Raw genomic sequence first — 13164 nt, forward strand, 5'->3', positions numbered from 1 at the left:
AAAGAAGGTTACAAGCTTCTTTGAAGTCATAAAGTTTCTTACGAGTAGAGACAATTTCTTATGCAACTTTCTAGCCCTAAAACTTAAGAGTGTCTGACACACTCAGGAATAAAAAGCTTTCTTTCATTCATCATTCTCAACACAAGTGGAGATTAGAATTTTATACAAGCAAAACAGACTTCTGATCATCCATTTATCAGGCTGAACTATCAGGTTGTCCAGAATTCAGATTATGACCGTAGATACATTTTTTTTTCCAATGATTAAGAAAAGGCCAAAGAGAAAACTAAGCTACCATGCTTAAAAAACAGAAGCTGCCTGACAGGGAACAGACTGGGAAGGACTGGAGGGGAACTGGCTGGGGTGAGAGGACTGTACGCATTTGGGTGATGGCTACCTGTATACAACTAAAAAACTTTTCAAACTGAACCCTTAAATTCTATAATTTTGTGGTTTGTAAATTATGCCTCAAAAAATCTAAATAAAAATGCTTCCACATTAAAAAAAATCCTGAAGACATCATAAAATGTCTTAGAATAATTAAGAGTACTGAACCACCCAACAGCACCAGTGACTACAAAATGTTTAGGGAAGTTCTTCAGTAATCTAAGACCATACACTGGAAGTTTTGGGAATAACCTTGTCTATTTGATCATCATTCCCAGTAAAAAAGAAAATGCAGAAAATTTTGGCAATTTGAGCCCAAAAGATTTAGTCTATACAAACAGACTCAATCAATTCTCATTAGAAAAATTTTATTTGGTAAATCACCACCCTGAAATCTCCACCTTTATTTCTGGTCCAAACATAAAACAGAAGCTATGAGAAATATGTAAACTAACATCATACCCTCCTGAGAATAAAGTCTTTAATCTCACCCTCGTTCATTAGAACTCTCAATTCTGTCAAATCTAAAATAATGAAAGTAAACAAAATCAAATGGCATCTCAGAAAAGCTGCTGTTTTACCAGTTACTGATCCACTATGACAATTAGAAACTCTGCATACCAATGAAAATACATGCTAAAAATACATGAGATCCTCCCTCATTTATTAAATACTCCTGAAACACTGTGTCCTTTTAGAAGAGGTTTTACAAATTTATAATACTATGGATTCTGGCTGTTCCTTATGTAACAGCATATGCCAACGGATACATTATTGGTTGGACTATGAAGCATGCACCAAAATTAGAAATAAGAGACAAACTAGATAGTCTTATTATTTTAATTATCAACAGCAATTCCCCCTTCCCCATGCTGATGTGAAGACTGGAAGACTTCCTAAAAGATACATGCCACTCTCTCAAGACAAAGTAAGTTCATTAAACGTTCCAAGTAATTCCAATTCGGAGATCACTCCCTTGCAACACTACTTTCAGATCTACAGGATAAACCTTTTGGGGTATATATTACAAATCACTCAAAAGTAATATTCCTAAAAAATGATATAAAATTAAATCATTGTGGTCTAGAAAGATCAGTGATGAAAGAAACAGGACCTAGGAAGAATACAGGGGGAAGGAGAAAATCACTCACTTCCACTAAAGTTTACTTTCCATTAATTTTATATCCAAGTTTGTAATATTCTGAATGTCATAATATGCCAAAATTGTACTCTACAAAGGGGACAAGAAAAATACATTTTAAAAATTATACTTCCCCTTAAAAATTTTTTCAAGAAATACTGAATAATTCCTAGTTTAGGGAAAGGGGAAGAACAGAACAGTTCTTGACCTCAAGAAGTAAAGAAAAACTTGGCCACTTAGAAATACTTAAGGAAGCAAAGATAGTAAACAATACCTTCACTTTACCAGTTCTAACTGAACTGGTAAATCTAAGACCAGCAATATGTAACAAATGAACTCTGAAACTGAGTGCTCTATTTTAAAACAGTGAATGAGTATTTGAGATGCAACAAAAGGAAACCTTCAAATTTTCTCTGATCAATTCTCACTGGGCAAAATTCTACCACTAGTTGTGCTCCTGAGCTAGTAACAATCTCTCTGGTGCCCTCAGTTCTTTAATCTTTAAAATTAAAATCATAACTGCAAGAATTAAGTGTCTGGTAGTAAGCAATGAATGTTAGCTGTTACTATTACTTTTACTATTATAACCATTAACTATAGTGAAAGAAAACATTTCTACATCCCACCATTTTCTGTCACCCAGAAGACTATTTAACTATTTTGCTAGCAAAATAAAAAGAGGATTATCTCCTGAGAGAATAAGAATTTTTCTAGGGCTTCCCTGGTGGCACAGTGGTTGGGAGTCCGCCTGCCGATGCAGGGGGCGCGGGTTCATGCCCCGGTCCGGGAGGATCCCGCGTGCCGCGGACCCTCCGCGGCTGGGCCCATGGGCCATGGCCGCTGGGCCTGCGCGTCCGGAGCCTGTGCAGCGGGAGAGGCCACGATAGTGAAAGGTCTGCATACCGCAGAGAAAAAAAAAAAAAAGAATTTTTCTAGAGTACCTTGGACTACGGAAGCCCAAGCACTTAATGTAAAACTACTTTTTAGTGAACTTCTAGGTTGACTTGATGACTGCAGTGGTCTACTCATGAATGCCACAGAGTCACCTGTGTGCCCACAGAATGTAACTGGCCCAATTAAACTGTCAAACCAAATGACGTGCACATCTTAATATCTTAACTTTTAAAACATGCATCACGAAGCTACAATAATTTTAGGTACGTTTATGCTATGTTAGATATAAAAATTTCTGCTCTCTTTAAAAAAACATAAATAAAGCATTAAGTCTTACTTTTCTGTTAAACACTGCTAAAAATTTATTTTATTCTTAGGCTAGGAAAATAAGTTTGCTGAACTGAAGTATTTCTAAAACAATTTTTATCTATCGGAGTCATAAAGAACATTTCCCCTGAGGAAAAACTACAAGAAAATACGAGTCAAAATGTTTATCTCACATTAGCAACCTAAAAACTGAGAATACTGACCACTCCTTTTTTTGGGGGGGGCAGGGCAGAGAGGGTGTTAATATTATGAAATAAACTATACAAAAAGTACTATATAAAAAACACAAGGTGTAAATACATACAACATAAGGTTTAAAAAGTATTCACCGTTTCATTACCTGTGTTACAGAAAATTATATTTTGTTCCATATAATATATATAAAACATTTTAATGGAATACTATGTACATGTTAAAAAGAATAAAATTCATAGACCTCTGAATTGCTGGAATATCCTGGGATGAACATGAATTACTTTCAGAATAAAAGAAAAAGAAAAACGCAACAAAGGGTACCAACATCCAATAATTTATGACCTGTTATCTTACATATTCTAGCTCTTAAAACAAAATGATCTTTAAAAATCCCCGTAAGGGACTTCCCTGGTTGCGCAGTGGTTAAGAATCCGCCTGCCAATGCAGGGGACACAGGTTCGAGCCCTGGTCCGGGAAGATCCCACATGCCGCAGAGCAACTAAGCCCGTGGGTCACAACTACTGAGCCTGCACTCTAGGGCCCGCGAGCCACAGCTACTGATGTCCACACACCTAGAGCCCTGTGCTCTGCAATGAGAAGCCAAAGCAATGAGAACCCCACGCACCACAAGGAAGAGTAGCCCCCGCTCGCTGCCAACTAGAGAAAGCCCACGTGCAGCAATGAAGGCCCAAAGCAGCCAAAAATAAATAAATAAAATAAATTTAAAAGAAAAAAACAAACTAAAAAAAAAAATCCCTTTAAGTTCACAATTCCATAAACTAACTCCACACTGTGTGATTTTAATTAGTCCAAGTGGGATACTTTACCAGATCTGAGGACCACAGAACATCTCTCTGTATTTACTAGCAGCAAGTATAGATGGTCCAATTTAAACTTTTTCATGATGCAGGAAGTTTCTATCTGGTTACTTTCTCCCAACTTTCAGGGTTAAGGTCTTAGAGTGGAGCAACCTCCTAAAAAGCTCTTGGCTTCATCTCTAAATCTGTCTTATGATATCTATGTACTTTGCTTTTTTAAAGGATTATATCAGAATATCTTCTGATAAGTTTTCCAGTTTTAGGAAAGATTCGCTTCTGGCTTCTAATAGTATAATTTTTCCAATAGCATCACTTCGTGTTGGCCTTAGGATCCATCAAAGCAAACAATAAAAGCATGACTAAGGTAGTCTACAAAACAGGATAAAAAAAGTTTGAGGCAACAGAGTTGATATTAGTTACCTACAAGGAGTGAAGAATGTAATTTTTATACTTTTCTTAACTTATTTGTAAAGCATGCAACATCAATGAGTGCTATTCTAAAAAAAACACACACGGAAATGTCAATACCTCATGTACTAACATAATCACTGATTTGTTTTTACTAGTTGACCCTGATCTGTGAAATATTCAATACTTCCCTAACTTTCAAAATACTCACTTAGCCCAATTTAACTAGACTGCATGGCAACTTTAAAGAAATTCCACATCAATTTTGCTGAAATTCAGAGAAATGTTAAAGGTGCTTCTTTTAACTGAGTCTAATAGAGCTGTGAGAATTTATGTTCCAAGAACAGGAAAGCATTAAGACCAACTATAATCCACCTGAATTTTTAAATAGTTGAGCTTACTCTTTCTAATAACAGCAAAATGTCTTAATAACTCAGGATCTGTTAAATGCCCACTGTAAATTAAGAAAAAGCACAGCACATCATACTCTAAGAGATTAATATGCAGAATGGATACAGAAAACTCCCACACAGATCATTAAAACAAAGAATACCTGAGAGAAAAACAAGCAAAGAAATGGAACAGGCAACTCTCAGGAAAGTAAACGGGCAACAACAAAAGATAAAGTAAGTAACTAGTAAAATGCATATTAAAACTTATCACTTCTCACAGGAGATCCTCCAAAGTATTAAAATATCACTCAATATCAAACACTGGAAAGGAAGTAATGAAAAAAGAACCTGCAAAACTGCTGTGTCAACTGGTACAACCACGGTGGAGAACAACTCTGCAGTTGTCTAACAAAATTAAAACCAATCTGATGAATCCAGCAATTCTCTTGTAGATTGATATATAGAGAAAAGAAACTCACCCATTTACACAAGATATAAACAGAGAAATCAAATGCCACCCTATTTCTGAAACATAAGACAGGTAACAATTCACATATCCATCAAAGGGGTAATGGGTTAAGTTGCAGTTTATTCACATCATGGAGCGGGCTGTATGTAAGATTATCATATGGGCACTTAAAAAAAAGATTAAAAAGTGATACAATTAATAATTACGCCAGCTTAACTGGAGTGAATTAGGAGTGTTCCTGGGAAACCGAGATATAAAGTCACCCTATTTATAGCAGTCATAAAGTCGGGCTTGCCTGGTGGCGCAGTGGTTAAGAATCCACCTGCCAATGCAGAGGACACGGGTTCAAGCCTGGTCCGGGAAGATCCCACATGCCACAGAGCAACTAAGCCCGTGCGCCACAGCTACTGAAGCCTGCACGCCTAGAGCCCGTGCTCCACAACAAGGGAAGCCACCGCAATGAGAAGCCCGCGCACCTCAACAAAGAGTAGCCCCTCTCTCTGCAACTAGAGAAAGCCTGCACACAGCAATGAAGACCCTGCGCAGTCAAAAATAAATAAATAAATAAATTTTTAAAAGATAAATAAATCAGCTTGGATTTAAAGAAAACAAAAAGTCACTTGCCAAATAAGTACTGTATGATAGCCTTGAAATGTTTGTTTTTAGTATACACAAAACAATAGCAGTATTGTTCATAGATACATTGGTAAATTTATTTTTAAAACAGCCTGGATGTAAAAACAGACAAATAGATCCATGAAACAGAATAAAGAAATATATTCACACATAAATGGACAATTGATTTCCAAAAGTGCAGACAATTCAGTAGAAAAAGGATACTTTTTTCAACAAATGGTGCTGGAACAACTGCACATCCATATATAGAAATAAAGAGAACCTCAATTCAAGACTCACAGAATATTAAAATTTACTTAATAGTTTTAGGTTTTACCTAAAACTATAAAACTTCTAAAGAAAATCTGAATGTGACAGTGAGTCATTTTTCGACACAACACTAAAAACGTGATCTATAAGAGCACAGATTGATAATGTGAACTGCATCAAAATTAAAACCTTCCAGGGACTTCCCTAGCGGTCCAGTGGTTAAGACTCCGCACTTCTACTGCAGGGGATGCAGGTTTGATCCCTGGTCAGGGAAGTAGGATCTCATATGCCGCACGGCATAGCCAAAATAAACGAATAAATAAAAACTTTCACTTTGCAAAGACACTATCAAGAGGATGAAAAGGCCAAGCAGCTTGAGGTAACTATTTGCAAAGCAACTTGTATACAGAATATATTAAAGAAGTCTCAAAACTGAAAAACAACTAAAAAATATGAGCGAAAAATCTGAAGAGACAATTCATCAAAGAAATTATTCGAATGTCAAATAAGCACATGAAAAATGCTGAACATCAACACCATTAGTAATTATAGAAATGCAAATTAAAACCACAGTAAAGTACCACTACACACCTGTCAGAATGACAACTTAAAAGGCTGGTAATAAAGCGTTGGCTAGGATATCGAGGAAATGGAACCCTCAAACATTGCTGGCAGGAATGTAAAATGGTACAACCACGTTGTACAAGTTAGGCGGTTTCTTAAGAAGTTTTATTTGTAATAGCTAAAGGCTGGAAACAAACCAATGTCCATCAACAGGTGAATGGATAAACAAATTGTGGTATATTTACAGGACAGAACAAACAGTATTACTCAGCAATTTTTTTAAAAAAAGCACATATTGTATGATTCCATTTACATAAAAATTCTAGGGAGTATAAACTGATCTTCAGTGACAGAAAGCAGATAAGGGATCCCTGGGGGCAGAAGAGGAGGGAGAGTGGATAGGAAAGAGGGAATGCAAAGGAGCATGAGAAAACTTTTGGGGATAGCTATTTTCACTATCTTGATTGCGGTGGTTTCATAGGTATAAACAATGCCAAAAGCTATCAGATTCTACACTTGAAATATGTGCAATTTATTGTATGTCAATTATACCTCAATAAAGCTGTTTTTTAACCCACCAATATAATAGCTTGGAAAGACAAAAGGTCATCTCAGGGGAAGAGAGCAGAACGGGAACCTGTACAGGAAAAAAAAGGAAATTTAAAAGAGTGACTCAAAATGTTAACTGTCAATTCTGAGCACAATGACATTTAAGGGATCTTTTTACTCTTTTGTAATAACCTATCTAAAACACTACGGAAAAATAAACAGCGAGGGTTTCTGTGTACTAACATGAATATGTTGCAAAGTTATGCTATGTATTCAAACATTTGAAATTTGGCTTAGTTATGAGAAATAAAAATGCCTTCCCAGACCAGAGAAAAAACTACAGAAACCAAGCCGCTTTTGCTCAGAGCAAGAGCAGCATTAACTATCACTACATCTACTACAGTTCAATCTACTTTCCAAACGCTTGACATTTACCACCTGTCACCCTCCTTCAAAATTCTTCCTGACAACTTCTTGGAGACACAGGACAGGCAAAATACAACATGAGCCTGAAGTACCTGATAAAGAAAGAAAATGCTTAAAAAAAAAAAAAAATACAGGAACATCAAAAGAACACAAGAGTCAAAACTGGAACAATTCAAAAAATAAAGTAATAAGTAAAAAACCAAAAATAAGTTAGGAGAACACTGGATTACAACCCCAAAGAATATCCATGAGCCCATACTGATATAACTAAAAATTTAAAAATTAATGGGTAAATAGTGTTAAAAAATGGGAAAATGAAGAATTAAAAAAATGGGGAGAAGAGACAAATCTTTCTTACCTAAGAATTTCAAATGACGGAGAGGAAACAAGGGAAATAAAGAATCACCATGAGAACAGCACCATTAAGAGCTGCAGGCAAGATCCACTAATGAATGCTAACATTAAGCGGGGAAAATTTAGAGAAACAGAATATCTGCCTAAGTTCAAAGTGTTTCCCCCGAAATGTTTAGTAACTACAGCGGTAGCTTTAATATATGTCCACATATTCAAAGATTTTCCTCCCTTAGTGACTAACTTCTCATAAAAAGAATATGGAAAGGAAAAAAATACTAACCTGGTACACACCACTTTAATCAAGTGATCAAGGTTAAATTCAACTAGGAATGGTATTATGTGCCCCGTGATGCGGTAAGAAGGCTAAGTCACCTCTGTGGTATTCTTCCCAAAATCCATAACCTCAGTCTACTCAACACCAAGTATAACCAAACTGAGATCAAGTGTCAAGGTCATTAAAGACAAAGAAAATACAAGAAACTGTCACAGATCAGAGAAGAGAAACCAAGCAGACAGGAGGACTAACTGCAATGTGGTATCCTGGATTGGATCCTAGAACAGAAAAAAAGGACATTAGTGGAAAAACTAAGGAAATCCATATAAGGTCAAGCCTTTGTTAATAATACTTTATCAATGTCAATTTATTTTTGAAAAATGTACCATGATTAGGTGAGACGTTAACATTAGCGAAGTTAGGTAAAGGGTATACAAAACATGTCTGTATTGCAACTTGTCTGTAAATACAAAATTACCTCAAAAAACATGTTTCCTCAAGAGAAAAAAATTCAAGAACTGACAAAATTAATTCACTAACTTTTCTTGGTTTTTAACATCCCTTCCCCAATCCAGCATTAAAAGCTAGTCAGCTAGGTTTATAATTAAGCAACAATCTGTCCTTTCTCACCAAGATGAAAAAATACTGTTAACTATATACTAATGCTTCATGTATGAAATTCCTTGAAAACATGAATTTCCTATGCTTTAGATCTCATAAAGCATAGGTGGATGTATGCCAGGAATCCCTAGGAGTAAGTTCAAGATAGTCCATAAACATGGGATATACTTGAGGCGCAGTTGTTAAAACTAACAAACAAAAAACCCTGGAAAGGCAGGTAGGTGCCACTGATGCCTTCTAAAACCTTCAAAGATTTTTTGAATAAGGAAATTCTAAAACCTTGTAAGTTTCTGAACAAGGAAATATATCTAGCACATATCCTTACCAGTTACACCACTTGCTTTACAAAATAGTTTAGACAACTACTTAGGTTACAGAGCTCCAGGTCTTATATACAAAAACATGAGAAAACCTAAGATGTGTGAATGCACTTTAAAAATACATAAACAGCTATACAAATAAGCAATGATGCTGCCACAAAGCCACTTAACAGCCACCAAGGATGACATTCCTACTAAGCTGAAGTGTGTCCCATCTAGGAAGCCAGCTTTTTATCCTCTGAACCATATCTTACCATCTCTAATATTTACTTTTTATTAGATACCTGAAATACAGCACCCAGGCTAAACAGCCAAGCAATATGACATAACAGATTGGCCAGAATGCAGAAGTGGAAATCTTATCACTTAAAATCTAAAGACCTGATTTTATTTACAAAGGCCACAGCCTACAAGAGAACTTTTAATAACTTTCTGCTTTGTTAAGCCCCCTCTTCCCACTCTTCATGTGCACATTTTTCCTAACTCTTCACCCTCTTCACCTTATCATCAGGCTTGCAATTAAGCTTTCCCAACCAAAGCCAGAGAGGGTGACCAAGAATACTATAAATAAACAAACAAACAGAAAGCTGACTTTTGAGATTTAAAAACAAACTTAGTTCTTCACCACAGCGTGATCACCAACTACAAGTGTGATTACAGTTGCTGAATCTTAAGTTTAACTCCATGGCTGGAAGGATAGTACTGTATTAAAGGTCCCACTAGGTGTTAAAAACTGATGGGGGGGGGGTTCTTAGCTACCTACTTTAACAATTATCTCCCTCTTTAGAGTCAGTAAATTTTGTCCAAGGAAGTCTTAAAGTGCAATTAAATGAATATACAATGCATATTTGAATTTTGAAGTATTTTAAGAAACAAATCTAACTGCAAAATGTTGAAAGATCAAGTGGGTAATGTTAGTAAACTGGCAAAAGGAAAAACTGGTTTAGGTCACACATTCAGGCTTTATACCGAATTTCATTTTTTAACACTGCCCCATCCGTCCTAAGAACCATATACAATTCACAAACCTATAAAAATTTAAAACAAACTTCTGCCCTTTACTTTCTAGGCAAAGTACTGAAACAAGTTTTAAAAAAAATGTAAATTACCAAAAACTGCTGTGAAGTAGGTCACCAAGAAACATTACCAAATCTCCTGATGTTCCCTTAGCAGACTGTCAGCCGAGAACAGCAAACTGAAGTGAGTTAAATAAAAGAACAAAGAACTACCTACTTTTCTACCAGTTAGAAGAGATACAAAAGCTTAGATTCAAAGGATTTTAACAGCAAAAGTAACCTCTAGCTTGGATTGAAGACAGGCAGACAAGTCTTGTATTATCAATTTGCTTCAATTCATTTGTTCTTGATCAATGAATACACAAGCGATCAACTGGGCTACCAATCTGTGAAATACCAGGTTTCATATTCCTACCCAACCGATAACCATTTGCCTGAAGCCAAGAACAGTATTTTTTTAAATATCTGAAGGGGAAACTAACAAAAATTTCCCTCAAATAATACACAAAGAACTTTCATTGTGATATATTTTACCTCAAGGAATAATTAGTGGACTCATTAACAGTTTAAATGTAGATCATTAGTGTTTTAACATTTGATAACTTAAAATGTTAATTCAATAGCTAACTGGTGTATATAAATGCAGGTAACTGGAATTGCTACAAGAAGGCAAGTTCCAAAGAAAACAATGTTATACTCTAAAGCTATGTGTCATTCATGGCAACACCAACAAAGGTGTTGGAACCTGTCCATAAGCTATTTTGATCCTGTATCTACTGCTACTTTCTGTTAAGAAATATGGAAATTACTGGGTAAATGGAAACAAAAATGTGTTTCCTCACAGCTTTTTAATTTACTTACAAAGATGTAAATTATGTGTGCCCTCTAGCAGCAAAAACAATTCTTATACAAAGACCAATTCTAAAAAGTGTCTGCACAAACAAAATAGATAAACTTCTTTAAAAAAAAAAGAGAGAAAGGAAAATGGTCGACAGCCATTCCAATCAAAATTAATTCAGAAGAGCTAGCTCCAAAACTTTTAATGTAGCTTTAGCTCAAGTAGAGACATTTGTGATGCAAAGTAATGATGCGGACCTGCAACACAGGAACATTTATTATTTCATTAAGTCAAGGAATAAACTGGTTTTATAAAAATCTCAGATATAACTCTACTAGAAAAATTTACACTCAAGTCTTTGAAGGTGTCTTCTACGTTTGCATATAACAGGAGCATACACACAATGCTAAATAAATGTATGTAGACAAGTTTTCATCCACAGAAGTTCCCAACTGCCGTAAGGGTAAGATTTCCAACACCTCTCAATCACCCCTAATTCACCTAGCTGAGGCTCCACAGAGGTCAAATTTGTCCTGTAACTGGGCACCAAGCTTTCCGCTCCAATTTCAAATTTTCACTTATACGTCATGGCCAGATTTGAAACTCATCGCTCTGCAACCTCATTTTCTTCAACTACATAAATCGAGGAAGTTCAACTGTCTTCTCGAGGGTCTTTCTCAAAAGCCTGCTCCAATTAAAAAAGGAAGAAAGAAGATTCAAGATCTAATATCAGAGCCTAACTTCCTGCTGGCGGGAACTTCCCATCATCAGCCTCTAAGTTTCAAATCTGACGAGGAACACTGTCCAGGATCATTGGGGCTTATTCATTTTACTCTACGCTTTTCCCAGAAGCTTTTAGGGCAGCACATCCATCAGCTACCTTTAGGATTATCTGTAGAAAAGAAGCCCAAAAAACCCTTTCTTTTCTTTTGAAATAATCCCACGTCCAACCCTCGTCTCCCTGGAAGCCCTCAACTGGCCCAAGTACAAATGCCGCTGCAGTCGGCCTTCCGAGGCTGATGCTGACCCCTGGGACTAGCGTTTTGGGGGCAAAGATGCCCTAGAGCCGCACAGGGCGCTGGGACAAAGAATAAAACAGGTCCGGGGACTGGGAGTCAGACCGCCTAGGTTCAAACAAATACCTGCCCCTTACGGTCTGTGCGCTTTTGACCGTGTCACTCCACCTCTGGGCCTTCGAGTCCGCTGTAAAAAGAGGGAAAGCAACGTACATACCTCAACGGGGCATTTCGGGAGTAAAGAAGACACACACAAGTTGCTCCGCACAGTGCCTGGCACACAGCGAGGGCTTGGAAAAATGTTAGCTATTATCATCACTCAATATCCACGAACTCGCTGCTCCCCCCGTTACTCCTAGTAAATAAAACCTAGGAGCAGCACTTCTGCTTCCCGAGTCGAGAAATTCTCATCACACCTTCGTGTCCCCCACCCAAAGAAAAGCCTCCTCTGGTCTGGGCTAAGCTGGAGACCCCCGCCATGGGAGGAAGGACTCGGCTGGCGCGCGGAGGGGGGGGCGGGGGGGCAGGCGGGAAAAGCTACCGAGCCGGCCGCGCGGGGCCCCAAGCCCCCGAGATCACCCTTGGACCCGGGCGGCGGCTGCGGCTCGCTCTCGCCCGCCGTGGCCCTTGGGCGCGGCACGCGCAGGCGGCGGACGCGTCCACAGCCACGCGCGCCGGGCCGGTGGGGGCGGGGGGCGAAGCGCCTCCGCGCGCCCGTGCGTCCGCCGCGCGCCTGCGGCCGTTGCGGGGTGGGGGGGAGGCGCGCCTCGCGCGGCCGCCGTTGGGACGTCTCCTTCTCACCACAGCCCCAGCTCGTCCTCGTCCCGGGGCTGCCCAGCCCCGCCCACACCTCGGCGTACCTGCACGGCTGAGCGGGAGAGGAACAAGCTCTGCTCCACAGCACCGCAAAACGCAAAAAACCCCTCACGCAACTGCGTCCGCACACACGCGTGTTCCGTCGCCGGGCTATATAAGGGCGATTCAGCCTAACTTGTTGCGGCCAGGTCGGGCAGTCTGGTGGCCAATCCCGACTGCGCACCCTGGGCTCTTCGAGCAGCAATTGGGTACTGACTCAGGATGAAGGCGTGGCTCTTGATTGGCTTTGACTCATGCCTATGAGACTGTAAGGAGCTCGTTTCCCTAGTAACGGATTGGCACTAAGAGAGACCAATAACTGAAAGGTACGGTGGGAAGGAGGGTGGGAAGTTCTTTGACCGATATCCACGGTAGCCAATAAATGTTTGAGGGTGCTCCCATTCGTTACAACGTC

At 38.6% G+C, this 13164-nt stretch overlaps 1 protein-coding gene across 3 annotated transcripts in view; it reads right to left on the reverse strand.

The window, feature by feature from the left end:
• G3BP1 (G3BP stress granule assembly factor 1) overlaps positions 1–12839 on the reverse strand; it is a 42778-nt gene extending 29939 nt beyond the window's left edge. For all 3 annotated transcript variants that reach the window (XR_014326066.1, XM_082835217.1, XM_082835216.1), the window contains exon 1: positions 12755–12839. The gene's annotated coding sequence lies outside the window, so the exon portion shown is untranslated. The remainder of the gene's footprint in view (positions 1–12754) is intronic.
• Between the last annotated feature and the right edge of the window lie 325 nt (positions 12840–13164).

The sequence above is a fragment of the Leucopleurus acutus genome (genome assembly GCF_964270905.1).
Source record: "Leucopleurus acutus genome assembly, chromosome: 3".
Taxonomy (NCBI): domain Eukaryota; kingdom Metazoa; phylum Chordata; class Mammalia; order Artiodactyla; family Delphinidae; genus Leucopleurus; species Leucopleurus acutus.